The sequence below is a fragment of the Lichenostomus cassidix genome, chromosome 3, assembly GCF_008360975.1.
Source record: "Lichenostomus cassidix isolate B80296 chromosome 3, HeHo_3.0, whole genome shotgun sequence".
NCBI lineage: Eukaryota > Metazoa > Chordata > Aves > Passeriformes > Meliphagidae > Lichenostomus > Lichenostomus cassidix.
Window position 1 is genome coordinate 547,104 of NC_139483.1, and position 21,449 is coordinate 568,552.

The following is a 21,449-nucleotide window of genomic DNA, read 5'->3' on the forward strand; positions in this document are numbered from 1 at the left end:
CTGTCCCCAAGCGAGAGCAATCAGAGCTAGGCAGAGCAGGGAAGGAGTAAGAAAAAGCAATATTTACACAGTAAACTTTCCAAGCATTCAGGAGAGAATGGCTTGCAGATGTATATGTTTAAATGACATTTACACTCCCATTGTTTCCTTTAACTTGGTGCTCATCTTACTCTGAGCTTCTTTGGATGAAAAAAACAATACTGCTGAGAGCTGTGTTCTTGGTGAGAAATAACACCCTTCCCCTTCTCTCTCAGATGTACTAAGTGCTATGGAAAAAAAAAATCAGCATTGTGGAACTGTGTGTTTAGTGGGGAGGTATCCCTTAGATACATGAGCACAAGTCAGTTATGTCCTTTTCAGCCAGGACAGAGGGCAGAAGACTTCATGTAGCTGGTACAGGGGTTCAGATCAGAGCTGGCACAGCATTTTAAATCACCCACTCCAATGCTCCAGAGGGAAGGACAAAAAGTAAGAAAATCTCAACACGATGCAATATTCAGGCCCATTTTCCCCTTGGCAAAAGCATACAACTGAACCAAACCTTCTATTCTTTCTTTTAGAAACTGGGAGTCCCAAGATTTCTACACTCTTCCCTTCCTCAGTAATCTTGGTCATACCTAATGCCCTAGGCTAGGCAATAAAAAATAGCCTCTAGCAAGTTCTGGTAGACAAAATAAAAGCATTTAACTTCTTCAGTTGTTGGCTGCTTATTTTTTGAATACCACTGTGGATACGGGACATTGCAGTGAATATAAGTCGTATCACCTTGACAGTGGGCCAAGCATCAGGAATCAGCACTGCAGGCAGCAATAGCTCATCAGTGGAAGCCAATGCCAGAGCTAAGGGCTGTTTTCTTCCACATGTGCAGCCAGGAGGACTAGGGGAAATGCCACAAGACACTTCCAGTTTCCTCTGTGTTAATGCTTTTGTTCTACACAAATAACTCAGATGTGAGGGCTGACAATCAGCAAGTAGAAATCAACACTTCAGCAAAGGTCACTGGGAAAATATAATGCTATCTTTTCCATAAATAATTAAGATGTTTTACAGTCAAAGTCCAGTCTATCACTCACCCAAGCCAAGGACTACAGAGGCTTTTTCAGGCTTTGCTACACCTTTGCCATTTCTTAAAATCTCCACAGAAAAATTCTATTTAATTTACCCAGTGGTCTCTTCCCAGATGCAATGATACTTTGGCATCCCACTCTGCAACATCTCTATCTTTGATTGTCTGTCTTGGATACTGGTTTTGTGGTTGAACCACAAATTTTTTTTCATTTCCTATGATTGACATATGATCTGAGCTTGGCAACAGCAAAGGGACATGCTGCATAACACATCATCAAGAGAAAACTGGCCCCAGACAAGGAATTTCTATGGACTTGGTCTGACTGGCAAAGAAGTTCAGAATGAAAACATCTGACATGGAGAGAACTCACCCTGTGAGATTAATGTGAAGGTAGGAAGAGAAATCAGACGTCTATTGCAATGCAGTACTACATCTGGGGTACTTTGCACTCCTTGGGGCTTTGCCAAATTGACAATCTGCACACCAACCCCATCTGAAATACTTTGTCACCCCAAGAGGCACCTTGTTGCTGCCCTGCCCACAGCAGGGAATAAGTCCCAGCCCACAGTCCTGCTCAGGCTTCAGCTGAAGACTGAAATATGGGCTGAGGTGTGTCCTCCCATGGTGACATGTGAGATCTGTCTGACCTGAGAAGGAGGATGAGTGATTCTGCTGATATTTCTACTAACACAGCTCCCGATGCAGTCTGCTCCTCTTGGTGCCACATCAAAATCATTGCAGAATTATGTCACAGAAACCCAGAAGTATTAAGTACAAGATGGTGCATGATTACAAACCAAAATATGACCTTGACCTCTAAAGCCATTCCTTTCACAGCTGAGGAGGCTTTTTATTACACCCATCCAAAATCAGTATCACGCCATGTGGATCTGAATTACACGGTGCCAATGAGGGAGGAATTGTGCCCTCTGAATCCAGCAGACCTAACTCTTCAGGGTTGCTTTTATTATATGGGTTTTTTTCAGATACCTTTGCATATGCACTTGCAAAACAGCAAGTACCTGGTACAGAGAAAGCAGTAATATGCTAGGAATCTGGTTAAATCATTCCAGTGAAGAACATTCATAGGTATGTAATTAATAAGCATCAGTAGTGAGAGATCACACTGGATTCACTGCAGATCAATATTTCTGCACACATGTGAACTGTTGAAAGTACAGTGCACAACACAACTGTGTAACACAGCAGAAAACCAGCTCCACTGGGTTCGTTTTACAAATTCCAAAGGTTATTTTTCACCAAAACCGTCTTCTTATTCTTTTTTTCATTTTAAATGAAACTGTCATTCACTGCAGGGCTGAATGAAAATGATCAAACTGCAGTCACTGAAAAGACTTCTGTGCATGTTGGATTGGATTCTACTGGAGTAGCTTGAAGCAAATGTTTATATATACTTCTAGTGAGTTTATTTTCTTAGGGTGAATGAAAAAAAACTTCTTGGAGCAGGGAATGGAGAAAATCAGCTTTCCACAGAAACCACAACTGAGAAGAATTTGATAACAGTTCAGAATAAGGAGCACTACGATATTTTAGTTTCACTAAAGACTTATCTTCCTTCAGAAATTTCTCACAGCTTATATTCTTAAAACAGGTTACCCACAGGTTGCCTTCATGTGAGCACACTGAAATACTGATTTTAGCAGAGGTATTTTGATGTTTCACCAGCATCTTGGGAAACCAAGTCTGAGCTATTTTAGGCAGAAGTCAAAGCCACTTCATTTCCAATGCCTCAAGAAATAACAGAGCAGCCAATTATTTCCCTCTGCCCCTTATAGCACATATGAAATTAGCAATATCACCCAATCACATGTCAAAGCCGCAAAACCACTTTCTAAATATGTTCAATACTTAGCCAAGACTGCAAACATACCAGAATGAAGGAAGCTCAAGAGGAGTCATGCTATGTCCAGCACTTTGCCCAGTTCCAATAATTCCATCATGCCCATACAGAAAATAGGCAAGTATCATGTGGCGTTGGCTGATAACAAGTAAAATATATTGTGGTGGTTTTGACTGGCCCAAAACATCAGCAAGGTATCTTTAACATCTAAAAAAAATTTAAACCCCTCAGAAGCTGTTGTAGTAGGCCTGAGGAAGTGTCTGAGGGGTGAAGAGTGGCACAAAGATGGCTCCTGTGTGTCCTGAGTGAAAGTTCTGGAAGTTTTTACATCTAGTCCAGCAGAGCCAATCTCTAATGGCTCTGAAGGTGATGGACATGCTGCCGGCCAAGGCTGGTCCAATTAGCGGTGCTAGTTACACCTCTGTGGAAACATATTTAAGAAAAAATCAAAACAATGTAGGCACACACTTTTTTGTAGCTAAAGGAGGAGGAGAAGGTGAAAATATGTGAAGGGAGAACAGCATGGAGATGCCAAGGTCAGTGAAGAAGGTGGGGGAGGAGGTGCTCCAGTGCTCCAGGCACCGGAGCTGAAAACCCTCTGCTAGCCGTGGTGAAGGCCATGGGGGGAGCAGGAGGTTCCCCCTGCAGCCCATGGAATCCACAAGGATGCAGAAATCCACCCACAGCCCACACCAGAGGAGCAGGTGGATGCCTGGGAGACGTTGTGATCCAGTGGGAGTCTCATCTAAAGAGTTAAAGTTGCAAAGGCGCTGCACGGGAGAGAAAGGCCATTTCCTTGTTCCTGGGATGGAAGCAGCCTGGCCTCAGCTTGGGAGAGTCTGCACCTTATGGACAAAGAGACTCATGTTGCAGCAGAATTTGAGCAGGATGTTGCTCATGAGATCGGACCCATGCCAAAGAAGTTCCCAGAGGACTGTCTCTCGTGGGAGGGACCCCATGGATAAGTAGAGGACCCCTCACCCTGATGGACTGACCAGAGAACAAACCCCTTACCCTGACCCCTGCCCATGTTATTAGTTTGGAAAGAGGGAAGGGAGCGGAGAGACTGCTTCTTAAGAGGGAGGGGGTGAGAGCAGAGAAACTAGAGAGAGAGAGAGATAAGTAGGGATAAAGAGTACTTGTAGTAGAAGAATTGTGGTGATGAATAGATTTATGGACCTGCTCTGTGGACTGAGAAAATACCCCACACACCCTGCCCCCCTACCTGAGCTGTTGGTTGGAAGGAGGAAAGGGGGTGAATAAAAAATAGGTTCGTAAGAAGGAGGGGGTGAGTGAACAAATGGTATCTGAACTGCTTATTTTTACCTCTCATTTATCCTCCCACTCTGTTAAGTAATTAAATCACTTTGCAGCTTTAAGTATAGAGCCTGTCTGCCCTTTCTTCCATGCGTCCTCCTACCAGTGTCCTATCTCACTTAACTCATGAAATTTGTGTGTGTTTTTACAGTTTTTTTTCTTTCCCCTCCTGGCATGTCTGCAGCAAGAGAGAGCCGGGGTGCCTGGAGTTTAGTCAAGGTCAAACCCCGACATATATGCTCTGTGAAGCTTCAAGGACTGATGTAGAGGGTTTGGTGTTCTTTCCTAATCCTAAAACATCTTTTCACCCTTCTCTGTAAGGCACATTATAGCATCCTTGCTCAGTTCTTAACAATTTGTCCCTGACACAAGAAACAAGGAAGGAAACTGGACGATCACTTGACCAAACCCTGTTGTTTTCTACCACTGAAGAATTGCTAGCATTTGGGATTTGTCACTGAGAGGGAGGCAAAGAGTGGGCTCTATCTTGGCATGTCAGAAGAGAGAGACATCAGAAGGAGCATGGAACTGTTTGGGTGATTTGGATTGGCCAAAAACCCATGTCATCAGGTGGATGGGAGGAAATTCCAGTGCAGAGTGAAAATCTGAGAAATAAGAAAATGTCATTGAAATCAGTTTATTTTAAAGAAATAATATTTATTTTACCGAAGATTGTAGAACAGTTGGTGCAAATGCCTCAGTTTCTGTGACCTCTGTAACAACTCTGAATCCTGCTCTCATACACTCTCTTCAGGAAAGGAAAGTAAAACACCTACATGTCAAGTAACTCCCAAATGTTTCATTTGGTTCTCATTGAGAGTATGCAAAATGCCCAGGGAAATGAGTCCCAAACACAGATGGGACCCAGAGGAGTGACTATAAACCGAAGAATAACAAGTTAGAAAACACCCCAAAGAAGTATTTATCCTCTTGAAAAATAAGCAGTAATTACATTCTTATTTTTCTGAAGGAAAAAAAAAAATAATTGCCACAGAATTCTCACCAGGAGAAGAATTACATCCAAATACTTTTTTGGATGTCAAAATCCATCTTGGTAAATAAATTAATCCCTTCTATGGCCGAAGGTGGCCAAATAGCTCTGGGTGTCTCACAGCATCTGCATCGCTAAAACCTGCTTTTCTTGCCAGACATCCTCACTCATAAAACTGTGAAGTATCAGAGCAGCCCCTGCAGTGCAATTCAGACACCATTCAGGTCCTGGGGGAGAGAATAAAACAGGAGAGGCTTGGAACTATGGGTCCCATGGGACAACACCACAAACCAGATGCAGAGATTTATTTCTATTGTAATAAAATCCCATTTTCTGATGGGGAAAGATTTGGTCTGGATTGTCTTTTCTGGCCTCATTTATTGTTTGAGTACAAAGCTACAGGAGGAATCACATTCATTTGTTTTAATACATCAGAAGCCAAAGGGAATGCACCATTGGTCTAGTTTCATTTCATCTGTTTAAGAAAACTTTTTGTATTGTCAATGAAGTATCAAGTCTTGATTTGTGCCAAGTTCATAATAAAATTGCAGAGCAACAACACTTCTGGTTTGGAAATATGGTCAAAGGTGGGAATGACAGGCAAGAAGAGACATATCAGCAAAGTCAAGACCATGACTTGAAAAGCAAAATAATAAGTTAACAGCCCTGAAACCACAGCTCTCCATGAGTTGTGCACAGTGTGTGGAAGGACAGACTGGTTTTGACTAACCTGCCTCACCCTGCCAAGGAGTTATTTCTCATGAAAACTCCTCAGAGCTTTTCAACCCACAAAAAACCTTCCATTATATTATCATTTCATTCAGATTTGGAACTGAGACAAACAGGAGTTTGTCCAGTCTTCTTCAACATGGAAATTCTGGGGAAAGTTGCTCAGCTCTTTTTGTCAGCTGTTGTGGAAGATAAATGATTGTCTAAGCAGAAGCATGTCAGGGCTTCCTCTGGGGTGCTTTGGCTGAGATCAGCTTGAGGATTGTCCTCCTACCAGGCAGTGTCACAAAGCACCTTTGTGACTTCTGCTGGACAGCTCCAGAGGGCCAGAAAGGAGAGAGACAAAAGTGGGAAAGGTGGAAACAGTGGTCTGTTCACTAAAGACCCACATGCAATCAGTTCTGGTGCTGCTAACTGTGACAACACTGAGGAAATCCCCCTGTTTCCATGAGATCCTGCAATGGCTGGGCAGCTTCTTTACAGTCAGGCTGAATTCTGCAAGTAGGCTCTAAAAAGTTCAAGTTGTTCCATGCATGCAGTCACAGACTTTGTAATTTGTTCATTTATTTTATAGTAAACAATATGCTTTCTCAGTTGTTTTCTGAGAAAACAACTGTTGCAGAAGCTGCTTCTGTGTGCTTCCCTCCCTGAAGATCATGACTAGCTGTCGCTGTTGAGCAGCTAGCAGAGTAATGAAGGCACCAGTTCTCAGTGGCAAGAAGGAATGACCTTTATTGTTTTGATTTCATCACATATATAGAGTTCTCAAAAGCCACCCAGATTGGTCAGTCAGAAGCCTTCCCCCAGGCCTGATTGGCCAGGCCTGCACTGTCCAAGTTCTGGGACACTGTTCCAACAACATCCAAACATTATCTTTATTTACAAAACACAAGAAAACTTCTCATGGGAAAAACCTGTGCTAGCCACAACTAGCCATCACATATTTCTCACAGATTGTCCTCCTGGATTATCAGTAACACTCTGTGTAAAGGCTTCCTTTGATAAAAAATGATCAAGCAAATGGGCAGCACAAAGGTGGTTTTATCAATCCATACTGCACATCCCTGCAGGAAATAACCCGATGCTTTTTCATTGGGATTCAGTGAAGGAGAACTATTCCCAGAAGCTTCACACAGCAGACTGGATACTTTTCAAGGCCCCTGTGCCTGTGCCTGCCATGCACACTGCAAGCTCTGCCATCAGTGTAGGCAATCCCTCTATGTGAAAAAGTGCAGCAAAAGGACACCAAAATCACTTGGACTTTGGGCATGGTTCAGCTCCAGAAACCGCTGTGTTCAAATTTACCTTCTCCAGGGTATTAATCTGCCACCTAATCAGCAGCTGCTCTAGGTGAGGATCATCTCTATTTATACAAGGCATAGGGAAAAATATATAGGCATGGCCAAAACTGCACATGCCGAAAGGGACTTCCTTATTCAGTCTCCCCCAGCCAAGGATATCCCCAGTGTCAGCAAGCTGACATTGTTATTCATGTTGGGGACCTTCTTAGACCTTTCTGCCTTCTTCAAAATGATTCTTCTTTCCCTTGCTGACAAACCCTTTTCTGAGATTGTTTTTCAGCTGCGGAACAAGCAGTGAGATTTACTTGTTTAACAGCACTGTACACACACAAAACCCCAAGCCATTTGCACAGTCCACCTTCTCTCCTTAAGATCTCTTTCAAGGTACCCCAGGCAGAACCTCACCATCACAGGGTACCTTGAGGAGAAGCTGAGATTCCACTTGCAAAGTAGGATGCAAACAGGAGAGAAGCAAACCATGGCACCACTCTGTAATATCCTGGATAACACAACAATACTACAGATAACATGACTGTTCTCATTAACCCTCCTCCTCTATTATCCACATCACAGCCATCTCTTTCAAAGGGCAGAGTCTAAACAAAGCTGCTGGGTCTGTCCTTAGGTCAAGAGGCTACTTCTGGCACAGCAACTCTAGATGTCTCTGATTTGGGCATTCCCAAAATAATTTCATCTCCTCTTGGCCTCTGCTCCTGTCACCACCCGAGTGCAAAACCTCTGCTGTTTCTATGTGATGCACAAGGAACCCTGGTATCAACTTCTCTTGTGATCATCACTCAGAACCAGGAATCCAAGCCACCCCAGCATCCAGCCTGGAAACTGACTTGTTACTAGTGACTGACCCAACTTCAGAAATAACTTTTAGTCTCTACTGGAAGTCCCAGGACTATTTTTCAAAGGATTATTTTCTTTACACACCCACTTGCATGCTCAGAATATAACATTCCTTCCTATCAAAATCTGGGCTGGGCTCATAACCTTCCAAACAAATCATTTCCAAGCTTCTATTAATCATTTATTTTTCATCTCTGCCATAGAGATTATCCCTCCCTAGTAATTTGAACCTGGATGACATGGAAATTTTGAATAGATTTAATTTCATTTTTGCTCAGCGAGTGTCCTGTCCATGGCTGATGAGAAGGTGGGTGAGTTTTTCCAAAGTGAAAGATGTTACATACTCTTTTAACTTATTTCAACATGTGCATCCACTGATGATGCCACTTTCCCAAAGCAGAAGGCCACTGAGTACTTATTTTTCAATCACAGATGTCCCAAGTATTTGCATGGAACATACACTGTAGCAGGATGATCTCTTGGTGTAACTAGTGACACTGATTATATTTAACTGTTTTTTCCAGATCTTCCTGGTGACCAAAATAGCTCCAAGCCAAAGATTTCACACGAAGAATGCAGGATGTACTTCACATAACCCTGTGAAAACACAGTGCCAGTATCTAGGTGCATAGAAACCCGGATTCTCAGCATGGCATAGAAAAAAGGACCTTTATTATTTTGAATCCAACCTATATAGACTTTTCAGAGGTCACCCAGATTGGTCAGTCAGAAACCTCCCCCTAGGCCTGATTGGCCAGGCCTGAACTGTCCAAATCTCGAGACACTGTTCTAACAACATCCGAACTTTGTTTATAAAACACAGAAGTTCTTATGGGAAAGACCTGTGCTAGCCACACATATCCACCTTGCCATTCCCTGAAATCATTAAAACACTGTGACATGAGTACCCCAACCCTCTAGGCAACACATCACATGACAGATTAAATCCTTGTCTAGGGCAGAGAGCCACTGGGGAAGTTAAACTATTCAGTGCTTTTTGGACATTTCCTGCTTCCTTCCTCACAAGTTGACATGAGGCCTTTAACAAGGCTGGAGCTCTGGAACAAAGATTAGACTTTATCCTATACAAGAAATACTCTCAGAGTTTTATTATATTCCAATCTGTCACTGTATTCAGTTGCCATGATTCTACCTTCCCATCCTATGCAGTAGCTCAGACACATTTTCCTCATCTCCTGGAAACAAAAAATAATTTTGTAGAACATGGATTTCTGTCTCTCTTCCCAGGTCCTTCTATAATACTGACACATTTTCAGCACTATTTCTGCCAGGGCTGTCACTCCCCGGCACAGGTTATCCTGTGCTAAGCACTGACACTCTCACTGAGAGTCTCTGGAAAACATTTGCAATTCCTGCAGCAACGTACTGAACTCATATAAGAATCTCAAGTGACTTTTAACGTTAAATTTCTTACAGCTGTCCTTCAGTCCCATCTTTTGGCATTCCTGATATATATCAATATACTGACACCAGTACTTACTCATCAGTGGGGCAAATACTTTAGGAGCAGATGACAGCACTGGCCAGACACAGTTGGCTTTGTACTTCCCATAAGATGCAAGGGGTTTTCCAATTTAACTATGAACACTGTGATGATACCCTTTCCTACCCAACTAAATCAGTCCCTGCCTTGAGAACATAAGCAACCAGGACCTCAGATCAGGTACTTCAGACTATTAATATTACCCTAACAATTACACTATCTAAAATTTCAAACCTGTCTTTTACTGTTGGTCTTTGTCAGAGGTTATGGATAATTATCCAATTTGTATTTAGTGCCTTCAGTCCCTTACTGCCTAGGAGATTTTATTTAGTCTCAAGATCACTGAAAGTATGAGTTTTTTGATCAAGAAGTAATTTCTACTGCTTTGAGCCACATCCACTTCCCCTTCTGCCAGCAATTGTCTCTGAATTCTTACATTACTATCTCCACAAACTGAACTACACTTCTAGGATATTTCTAAAAGGAAAATATCCAGCTCATCTCTTTTAGCTCCACCACAGTCAGAGGGGCATGGCCCAATGTCCACAGCAGCACTCTCTGCAGAGGCTATTTGCAAGATGTATCCCTTCCATGCCAACACACAAAGCCACATCCTTGGACTCCTAGTGGACTGCTTCCTCACAGCCTCGCCATTCCTGCACCCAGTTCTGGGCTGCAGCTGCTCCTTCCTAGTCCCTGCTGGCCTTCCCTGCCTCACTCCAGCAAGTGTTAGGTGGCAGGAGGAGCAGCTGGTCAGGCAGCCACAAGGCCACTGCTGCTGTTAGCAGAGAACATGAGCCCATCAAGCCCCATAGAGACTGGCACAGCCAGGGGCAGTGACAGTGCCTGCAAAAGTCACATCAACAAGTGTCCTGTGACTCTTCTGGGGGTGATCCAGATGCTGCCACAGCCCTTGCATAGCTCCCCATGAGCCAGTTACTGTCTCAATATGGTGCTTTAGTGTTAAACCCCCATCCCATGCCAAGATTGACTGAGCAGATTGTTCCACAAGCGTGAGCTCTGCAACCCACACCCCATTATGCCTTCTCAGCTGCAACCACAGCCAGAGGTCACAAGCCATTGTAACAACCACCTTCCCCAGGAATCTGTCTCATTCCTGGAATCACTGTCAGAGCATGTCTTGGGTTAGGTCACCGCAGTTCAGTATGGCCAGCCTGAACAGGAGGGCACAATTTCAAGCAGACTGGAGAAAAGACAAGGAGATGCTTGAGGGTGGTTGGTCCCAGTCATGAGCACTTGACAGGGTGTCAGGCTCCAGAACTGTGTCACAGCTTTGTGGTCAGGGCTGTGCCCCAGACAGATTGACAAGAAAATCAGAGGGTCATTTAGCTAATGTCCCCATTTGCACAGAGACACAAAGTACACTCACTAATTCAGCTGCCAACACTTGTGCTGGGCTGCTGGCAGCACTGCCCTGTGCCACATCAGGGCCTCTGCTTGTGGAATCGTCTGCCAATGTGGTCCATGCATCTCCTCTCCTGACAAACCAACCTTTGCTCTCAGGTAGCAACTTACTGTGGCATTTGGTGCCTGGCAGGTGTCTGCTTGAACAGATATTACAGTGACCTGAACTGGCATAACTTCCATTCTTAATCCCAACAGCTCCTAGAGTTTGTGAGACTTTTACTCTTCAGCACTGAAATTCCGCTGCCTACATTATCTGAATTAGCTGTAAAATGGCTTCTCCCCCAAAGCACACAGCTGGAGTACAAATCTGCTCAAAACATCACCCAAACCCTGTGAATTGCCATCTGCCATCCTGAAGTAGAACCTTGATTCAAGTCTGAACTAGAACCACTTTGAACCACTTTGAATCTGTCCTGCTCTGAGCAAGAGGTTAGACCAGATGACTTACAGAAGACCCCCTGCCGTCAACGCTGTTCTGTGGTCTAGACAAGCAGAGGTTAAGTTGTAACTCTATTTCTGCTCACAAGCAGATAAACCCATCCTAGAGTTATTGACAGTCCAAATATGAGCACCAAGTTGGAAAATACTACAGTTACAGTGCAGCTTCCACATGATACTTCTACCTACATTTGGACAAGTAGATCTAAACTCACCTGCCTGTGCTCGAAGAGTTGTGCCCAAGTAAATAAACCCTGGTTCTCTTAGCAGCTGGATAGAACTGCTTCCCCCATGGTCAGGACACAGCACAAATAGCATGAACCTCCTGACATACATTTGGACTTGTATTCCTTTAGGCATTAGGAAAAAACATTACTTTTCCTCTTTTGCTACAATCTTCCCATCCGTAGAATGGGAATAATTACAGCAGCAAGGTACAACTTTTTGCTGTCTATTGATACATGACTTCCACTTTATTTGCTAATGTCTAGATCTGAATGAATGTGAAGGTTCTGCACAATCTTCACTCAAAAACTTCTTTAGGATACATGATATTTCAATGCTGACTTTTTTGTTTAAGCAGGCATTGCAAATAGTCATTTAGCCCTGGAAAACCAAATCTTTCATTTAAATTACGAGAAGTGCAACTTCTGGCTGGTTTTGCATACAATTAAGTCTAAAAATCAGAAACTGATTGAAACATACTTTTATCTTTGAAGCTGTTCTGGCTTGGAAAAACTCAGAATCTCCAAATTATATTTTCCAAAAAAAGTCCTGCCTTGTCATCTTCTTAATTGATTAGGGTTTTTTTCAGCTGTTTTTCATTAGTACCATAAGGAAAACAACCATGAGCTGTCAGTCCTTTATATTAATCTGGAGCCCACTGAAGGTCATAGCATCCTTCCAGTACCTGAAGGGAGCCTACAAGAAACATGGAGAGAGACTATTTACAGGGGGAATGGATTCAAACTAAGACAAAGTAGGTTTAGATCAGATATTCGGAAAAAGTTCTTCCTTGTCAGGATGGTGAGGCACTGGAACAAGGTGCCCAGAGAAGCTGTGTATGCCCCATTCCTGGAAGTGTTCAAGGCCAGGCTGGATGGGGCTTGTAGCAACCTGGTCTAATGGAAGGTGTCCCTTGGCAGGGGGGTTGGAATGAGATGGTTTTTAAGGTCCCTTCCAACCCAAACCTTTCTATGATTCTGTGATTCTACAATTAGAGAACTACCTGACTGAAAGCTTAGCAGGTTCACTTTAAGTGGTAACTTTTAAGTTGTTTTTGCCAAAAATACTTGGGGATAATAAAGGAATCTGCCTGGTAAGATTTTTAGGGACATCTGAACCTTGAGCAATGCACAGGGTAGGTGTGAATAAACAGCAGCAGATACATATATCATGCTGTATAGTGATGGAGCTCAGTAAAGAGGTTTTAATTGCTACTGTGCTTGAGAATACTAAGCCTTCTCCAAAGCTTGTGGTAAACCTGGAGAGGATTTCACTTGTTCTTTTCATTAATTACATTGCTGCCAGAGTTGATACAGTTTTCTCAGAATTTAAATATCAAAGGAAAACATGTTCCTGTCAATGCAGTAAAAAGCCATATTTAAAAGAATCAAGCCTCGATGTTCTGTGTTATCACTTCTGCAAAAATCTGAGTGATTTCAATGGTATTTTCAATTGAATAAAGAACATAAACTAAAGCCCAACCTCATCTGTGTGTGGATTTTTCCCCATAAATCTTTTGTTTGTTTTAAAGCAGTTGTTAAACATGTAAGACATTTGATTGATTAAAACTGACTTCCCAACAGAAAATAGTTTTAACAATCTTATAACCTTGTTTGTTAGCTGAAGAATAAGGTGAAACAAAAAAATCTCATGACAGGCCAAGGGGAAAGGCACAAATGGAATGGGATATAAAAGTCCACTAACACATTAAAGATGTATGAAAGGATGTGATAGAATACATCTGTGGTCAGCTGAAGAAGCTTTGAGTGGAGATAATTTCCCTGAATGATTATGTGATAACATTCTTCATCCCAGTACACAAAGCTCAAAGTTAGGATTCAGATTTTTGGTTTTTTCCCTGCAAAGGCAAAACATTTCCAGGCCTTTTAACAGTCATCAGCTTGGTTTTTCAAAGGAGTACAAACAACCAATTAGTTGGAACAGGGGGACCAAGGCTAGAACCAGAAAAAGGATACAGGCAATTAACTTCCATTTGACCTAAATGTTGTGTCAAAATTCATTGTCAGATGACAGCTCATCCCACAGGTTTGTAACACTCTGTTACCAGCTCCTCTGTGTGTCCAAATGTGTTTTGCCAACTGTGAATAGTCATGACAGTGACTCACAGGACGTGTTACTCACAACTGACACTGGGACACACACTGAGCTATTTCTTCTTGAATAATGCAACCAGAGAGGTTTGAATAGCTACACCCAAAGGAAGGAATGTCAGAAAAAGGGGCACAGTTGGCAGAAGAATAGATGGGCCAAAGTCAGCGTAGAAAAAGCTGATTATTCATATCATCAGAGCTGCCTCTTTTACTATCTGTGAAACACAGTATTGTCCATCATCAGGCAGTTACCACCTTAACATTCCTCCAGTTTTCCTGTGCTCCGTTTTGCCTTTCCACCATGAAGGCTTTCTTTCACGTTGACAGATGTGCACCTAAAAAGCTGGGAGAAGAGAAAACTTCCTGCTGGTCACCATCAGTCCCCTGGTATGTGCAGCAAACCTCCACCTTTGATAGGGAGCCTGCTGACTCCTGGCAGCCATGGAGCTGATTCAGGATCTGTGTCCCATTTGTATTATGACGGAGTTGGAAATGAGAGTAGGTATCACAGGCATCAGCAACAAAGTTGTGCAAATCAGAAGCACTTAGGGGAGAATTCCTGCTCTAGAGGAGCAGTTCTTGTCTTTGGCTGTAAAATCACTAAGACAAAGTCACAAGGTCAGACACCTCCTATGTTAGAATCAGTGGATTCATGTTGCTGTCACAAGAGGAAAATGGGACTCAGGATCCCCCCAAGAAACATCTACATCTCAGCAAGAATAAGCAGCTGCTAGTTTGGCCTTTGGTCTCACTTTTATTGCCAAGCATATAAAAAGAAATGTTCCAATATTTTATTCCTTTTTTCCCCCAGCTGCTGACTCAAGTAACTTCCCCCACCACTATCCCTTTTTTGCTAGCTATCCCATAAAGCCCTACACAGATAATAGCCTGATCTATAAAGTGAGAGCAGCCCCCCCAAGTCACCCAAATGTCTTAAGAGCAGGACATTCAATATAGTCAGCCCAGATTTAGTGAATTATGTTTTCACAGAAAGAACTGAGTATAAAGCAGACAGTGCAGGACAACAGCTGCACTAATGAAATCTTTAGTTACACCAGATGTCAGCTATGAAATATAAAGGAGAGACACTTGCATCTTATTTTTTTCCTCTTTTCTCTGTTATCTGTGCCCTGCATTTTATTGTTTAAATGAAATTTCTGAATCATCAGGAGATTTTTGTGGTTGTATAATGGCTGGAGCCCATTCCTACCACCCTTGAATTTCACTGCAGGCATCTGGCATGAGCAGCAGAGCTCTGGAAGGAGTCCTATGGGTTTAAGACCACCAAAGAGACACAGGCTGTAAAAGAGACACAACTACAGCTGGAGACCAGTGAAAAGGAAATATTATCAGTGGACATTTGTGAAGTCCTTTTTCTTTGGTCTGACTGTAAACCAGTATCAAACCTACTTAAGTAATGAAGATTTCAAAGTTCAGCTTCAATAAAACCAGCTTATCCTTACATTTAGGACAGAGAGGATCATGGAGAAAAGACCTAAGCAAGGAACAGTCAGTAGCAGTTAAAGAGTGAACAGTGTTTCTGCAGTCAGCAGAACATGTAAGCTACAATGGATAGAGAAAGACAATTTTCATTGGAGGCACATCCTTGGCGGCTTAGGTTGAAGGAGGTGAGAAGAAGCACACAAGAGGTACTAACTCAGGAGGTAATTCTCATTTCAGACTCAACAGAGAAACAGTAACTGTCCAAAGGAATGACAATGCATTTCATTTCAGACACATAATCCAGCAAGAACCCAAATAACGTGCTTAAAAAATGTTTGTGAAACATTTGTAGGAGATGGCCAGAATATTTTTCACTGAGCTTTCCTTCATAAAAGGATGAAATTCTGTTAAATATACAGTGGAAAGAGATTTTGATGGTAGTGTTCCTAATATGTAGGCAGGCTCTCTAGTCCCTTTCAAGAAAAAAGAATTTGATCAAAAACTTCAGTTTTTCAATTTGAAACAGAAGTCCTTGTTTTTTGTGAAAGCATGTAAAAGAACCACTGGTTTACGTGGACTTGCCTTCATTCCAAGGCAGAAAAAAGAAAAATTTCAGATACCTGGAAGCTGTCATGAAATGGAGATGTCATTGCTGGGACAAAGAAGAAATAACTCCAGAGAGCACAACCTCACCCTACCCCACTATAGCCTGCAAGGAGGAATCCCATGAAATCCCTACTACTTTCCAGCCAACTTGAGAGTTTACCAACTTCTTTCAAAAACCCACTGGGATTGATTTGTGTTTTGGCAAAATGCATAGTCATGTTCACACAGGTGAGAGAAGGAAGAAATGCACTTTTCTTTTTTTTCCCCCACAAAAAAACTAATTTTGGAAAAAACCAAAGGATTAAAAAGACAAATCAATTTACAGAGGCTGCTGCAGTGCTTCCAAAAATGGCTATGTAGATTAATTAGTCCAAATTATATTTTCTTTACTAGAATATTTCAGCCTAGCTGTAGCTATTGGCTCCAGAAAGGGGTACAGGTGTGCTCCTTAAAGACCAGTAATACCCGGTACAACAAAATAGTGATTTGCACAGGTTCTCCTGACCTTTAAAAGCCTTCATCTATGCTAAAAGGCAGCACTACAAATTCATCTCATATGAGAGAGAGCCCAATAAAATAGAGGAGGATCATGGATGAATTATTCCTCTACAGGACATTTGAGTGATCCTAAGATTAGTAAAATAAAGTCCAACATCTTAGAAGAGTACTCTCAAACAGATTAAAAAAAAGTCCTCAAATGAAAACCATGTTGATAATAAGTGGCATGCTGGTGCAAATATTCTGCCTAACTTCTTCTGTGCAATTAAAGACTGTGTTGAAAAGCAAACTTCTGCTTTGCAAAAGACAGATAATTTAGACCATGCTTCTGCATCCACATTCCAGAGTCTTTGGCTTCTCCATGAGAATGTGAATTAGGAACAGCAACTGCAGAGGCAACTGTGACAGTAGTTGTATTGATGGATACCTGGCCATGAGAAGTCCATTGAGTCCTCCACCTCTCCAAATCCAGGCCTTTGACCCAACGGAAGAATGCAAAGATCCCTCTGGGGCCTGGCTGTAAATATCACCCAAACATTCTCAAATACTTATTCAAACACTGCTTTAAAAAACCTTCCATATTCTAAACTTATATAGGACAGCACTGGATCACAGCTCCAGTTCTCTAATCCTTAACATTTTGGCTAGCAAAACTTCTAATCCTGTACCAAAATGTAGTGTCCAGAAAGTATTAAGCATTTAACTTTTATATGTTCTTACAGTTTACTTAAGATTAACGTAAGCATCGCTTCTTATAAACATTTACATACTTTGACTCTGCTAATAAAGTGTATCCTCACCCTTTTTTTTTTTTATTGGGGAGCTATAAATTTGTAGAGAGAGAAAAAGCCTACAACAACAATGGGGGCTGTGTGGCCCAAGCCAAAGGAAATCCATATATGAGGAAACAATGGGAAGTTGGCAAAAGCAACATGAAGAAAAAGGGGAAGTTTATTGGATACACACAAAGAAAAGACCACCCTATGTGTGGTATATATTTGTGCTAAGTCTCACATATTTTCTGTGATTTTTTTTTTACAAGGTTCTAAGCTGTTTTTTATGAGATGAATAAAACACACAAGAGCAAAGTCTCCAGCAGTTAAAGGGCAGTAGTAGATGTCTCTGCTACACATTTCCTTCTAATAGAATTCCCATTCACTTTCCTTGAGCAAGTCAACACCGTTGTTGAAAAAAGTTCTTTGAAGAACAATGACCCAAATTATCCTTTCCCAAAGGAAAGAGGCATTCAAAGCTTGGAAATCTGCCTCCAAATATATATGCTCAAAACGCACTGCTGAGCAAATTAAGTGCACAGTAGTTCCTGACAAAATCCTGTATGATCCTGAGCTCAAGCTGGGAGACTTCAAAGGGCCTCCAGCAGAAACATGGTCAAAATCCCATGCTGCCTTGAGCTCTCCCATGGGAGTTTGCTCAGTTTACCCTGGACCTGCAATTTTCCCTCATTTGAATCCAGGTAATTGATTTTATGTCTCATCTGCAATTTTGAAATCATGTGCTCCCCCAATATTACTGAGTGGTCTTGCTCCTGTCTTGCGCTCTCCTCATACCATTTAACATCTCTAATTTGAATCACCAATGACATTCTCCAGCCCAACTCCTATTTTTCTGCTTTTCTGTTTTGCTCTTCTGCTCTCCCCTGTTTTTGAGGGCAGCCTTTAGTTATGCACATGGTTAAATTCTTCTAAGGATGTGGTAAATCCAACAGGCTTTGGTTACTTCTCATAAGGCCTCGAAACCTGTCAGTGGTGAGGGAAGGATGCTGGCCTCCAACGTGTGGGAGAAATGACTAAAATTAAGCACATGACAAAAATTAACAAAAGAAAAAAGGAAGCTTCAACACATGGAAGGAATTTTGGTGGAACAAATAAGATTTGCTGGACCCTTCTCATATGATTCAATGACTCTGTTGTTACACGGCAAGTTGCAGTAATGGAAAACAGAACAACAGTTAGAAGGTGGGAGGTAAATGGAAAACAAAACAATATGTTACCTTGCAATGCAAGAGAGGTGAGGGTTACATGTTTACGGTGCATTAAAATGCATCACTCATTTGTCAAGATAAAATCCATCTTAAAACCCTTTCATTCTTGTTCTCTTGCATTTAAGGTATTAGCAGAATTCTGCATTTTACAAAGTCATCCAAGATCTACTCAGAAGAAAAGATTGCTGTCTCTTTTTTGTCCATGAATCTTAAGATTCACAGAGTTTGAACAGCAATTCAACTCTGGCAAATATCTCCAGCAGGTTCAAGGTGCTGTAAAATCAGCTAACTCATGGTTATGAAGAAAGCATGTCACCATATTTCCTGACAGGAGGGTCTCAGCTATGAATGCAGCCTTAATTTTCTACAGCAGGGTTCATTAGCTTTGATTTTACTACATTTGTACCACTTTACTGCTTACATTTCACACCACTGTGTTAGTAATTCTTCATTATTTGTGGTTCATGTAAAAAAGATTTGGCTCTGCCAGTCAATGATACTAAACTGCAATCAGAACTTTCACCTTAAATGCAAAGGCAAAGATTTCTACTTGTGATAGTAGGAAAAATTTTTTAAAAATCATTGAGAACTGAAGACAAAGGCCCTAATAAGTCACCGGGAAAAGCTTGGCACTCCTCTTATGAGGGATCCTAAGTGCATCCAGTTCCAAAATTCTTAAAACAACACAGAATGAGCCACCTTCAAGTGAAATGGATAAGAAATCAAATGAAATAAATCAGTGGTAATACTGTGGTTTTCTGTTTTTAAATATTTAAGCTGGTATTGCTATTTAGTGAGTCTGGAAAGACAATTCTAGAAAAATACAGGATAGCCATTCTTATCCTGTTGTGTTTGTCGAGTTTGTCACTGAGCTGCTGGATTTGGTCCTCTGGAAGCAGCTCTTCCACAAGTTCATTACACTGAGTGTAATGAGTGTGCTGCAGTTCTGCGTCTGTTTCTGCCTTCCCTGTTGCATTCCCAAGGCACCAAATCTGCAGCAGACACCCCTCCTGGCAGGACAAAAAGTGGCAATGAATGCAGAAGAGCACACAGCTTGAAGGATCTTTCATCTTCATCTTGGAGATGGACAAGCAAAACAAACGAACAAATCATGTTCTGAACACAGTCTCTCGCCTGTCATTTCTCTCTAATGTCTTTTCTCACTCCTTAGAGTCTGGCCAGGCAGCTCAGCCATGCTCTGAATTTGAACAAGATTTCTGAGGAGTGTACACAGGTTCTTGCAGCTCATGGTGTCTTTAGCTTGCTCTCAGTATTTTCTGCCCTTCCATGGCCCCATGCTCAGAAGCTGTGCTCTTCCACAGAGCAGGAGCTGTGTGGGTTTGTTCCAGCAGGAATTCTGTAAGGAAACAGAAGAGCTGAGCACCACTGTGCCAGCTGGCATTGGCGGTGCTGAATTCACACCTTAGTTTCATGTATAGTGAAGGTGAAGGAAGGAAAAAAGCAGAGCTCTTAACCTGAGATCCACAAGAAGCCCTGTGCAAAGCTGTTGATTGGAGCAGGGTGTGTGAAGCCCTGCCTGAGGCTGGGTACTCAATGTACAGGTGCAGTGCAGCTCCTCTGTGGAGCAGAAGGTCAGACTGAAGTAATTTCTTACTGTTATGTATTGAGTTCACAGTGCTCTGTAAGGACTCTAAGTGCTCTACCTTAGCTAATTACTGAATAAAAATATGACCAAGCCACAGCAGAGATGGTATTTCTCATTCTTAGCAAAGGGTCTCTGACCCCTCCTGTGTGCTTTCTGATCCTACCCACTTGCAGTGTCTGGTTCAGAATGAACTGCAGAATGGAACAGAGGCTCTTGCATCCATTCAAGATTTAAGAACCTACAGAGCCCACTTAGCCCACTTCACCCAGTGAAGCCTGCAAAGGCTTTTCCATTGACCTCATAAGAAGCTGGATCAGCCCCATAGGAAAGGCTTCAGCTCAGCAAATATAATTTCATGCCATGATTGTACTTGGTTTGTCAAAGAGATTAATTCCAGACATGGTGGGTTAGTCAAAATTTGGATTTCCACTGCACCCACGCAAAATGAATGGTGAGAGGTTTCCTCCTGTTCCTCCTTCCCTGCCCAGCAGCACTGCCACCTGCAAGAGGACAAACCTTGAACTAACACAGACACAGTTATATAAACCAACATTCCAGTTAATAGTCACTTTGGAAATTCCCAAGCTATGAGCTGTCATGCAATCTAGAAACTGTGGTTTCCAGACATGAGCTAAAATCCCAAACCACTGCACAAGGAGTCATTACAAACATTTCTGTCATTGTTTCAAAACAAAGCTTGTAGTATTTTAATGCCATGACCACAGGAGTTTGTCTGCTGCAGCATGTAATGGCTATCCAGTGAGTTAGGAAAGCAGTCGGGCTTCCAGCCCACTCCCACACATTGACAAGTCTTTTGGGAATACTGGGAAAAGAGTGCCACAGTGGGACAGCTATAGCTTACCTAGGGCAGTAACAATAATATGCAGCTGATGAGAAAGACTCCCAGGAAACACTTGTGACACCAGGATCAGCATCTGCCCAGAAAGGGGAGGCACACGCTCTCAGTCTTCTTCAGTGTCTTGTTAAGGCTTGTGTTCCCACCTTGCAGCCAGGATTAATTCTCCCTGTTTCTGTAGCCAAGCTGTGGTGCAATCAACAATGTTAAACCCTCTGGATCTTCAGGACAGCAAGCACAAGCACCTGTGCACCCTGGTGTGGCAAGCACAGACCTTTCCCATGAGAATTCTTTTCTCTCTTCTTCCTGTGTTTTATAAACAAAGATAAAGTTTGGATGTTATTAAAAACAGTTTCTCAAGACATGGACAGTTCAGGCCTGGCCAGTCAGGCCTAGGGAGAGGCTTCGAACTGACCAATCTGGGTGACCTTTGAAAAGTCTATATAAGTTGGAATTAAATAATAAAACCTTCTTCTTGATGCCACACTTTGAACTTGGATCTTCTTTCTCTGCTAGCGGCTCAACAGCGACACCCTGGAGAGGGGGTCCTTGTCTCTACTTTCTGAACATTTTCATCTCATCTTAAAACTCAAGAGATCACAATTGTTC

At 42.2% G+C, this 21,449-nt stretch overlaps 3 long non-coding RNA genes across 10 annotated transcripts in view; 1 reads left to right on the forward strand and 2 right to left on the reverse strand.

Moving 5' to 3' along the window:
* Window positions 1–3,438: 3,438 nt before the first annotated feature.
* LOC146438834 (uncharacterized) overlaps window positions 3,439–21,449 on the forward strand; it is a 110,445-nt gene continuing 92,434 nt past the window's right edge. The window contains exon 1 of the long non-coding RNA XR_014850514.1: window positions 3,439–3,499. This is a non-coding gene — a long non-coding RNA (uncharacterized LOC146438834). The remainder of the gene's footprint in view (window positions 3,500–21,449) is intronic.
* On the reverse strand, window positions 4,884–6,626 carry LOC146438835 (uncharacterized). The gene is made up of 2 exons (XR_014851204.1): window positions 5,969–6,626; window positions 4,884–5,465 (listed from the first exon to the last, which is right to left on the reverse strand). It is a non-coding gene; the product is annotated as an uncharacterized LOC146438835 (long non-coding RNA).
* LOC146438836 (uncharacterized) overlaps window positions 8,951–21,449 on the reverse strand; it is a 51,323-nt gene continuing 38,824 nt past the window's right edge. For 6 of the 8 annotated variants that reach the window (XR_014850510.1, XR_014850507.1, XR_014850508.1 and 3 more), the window contains one exon: window positions 8,951–21,146. This is a non-coding gene — a long non-coding RNA (uncharacterized LOC146438836). The remainder of the gene's footprint in view (window positions 21,147–21,449) is intronic. The other 2 variants (XR_014850509.1, XR_014850512.1) reach the window with 2 other exon arrangements.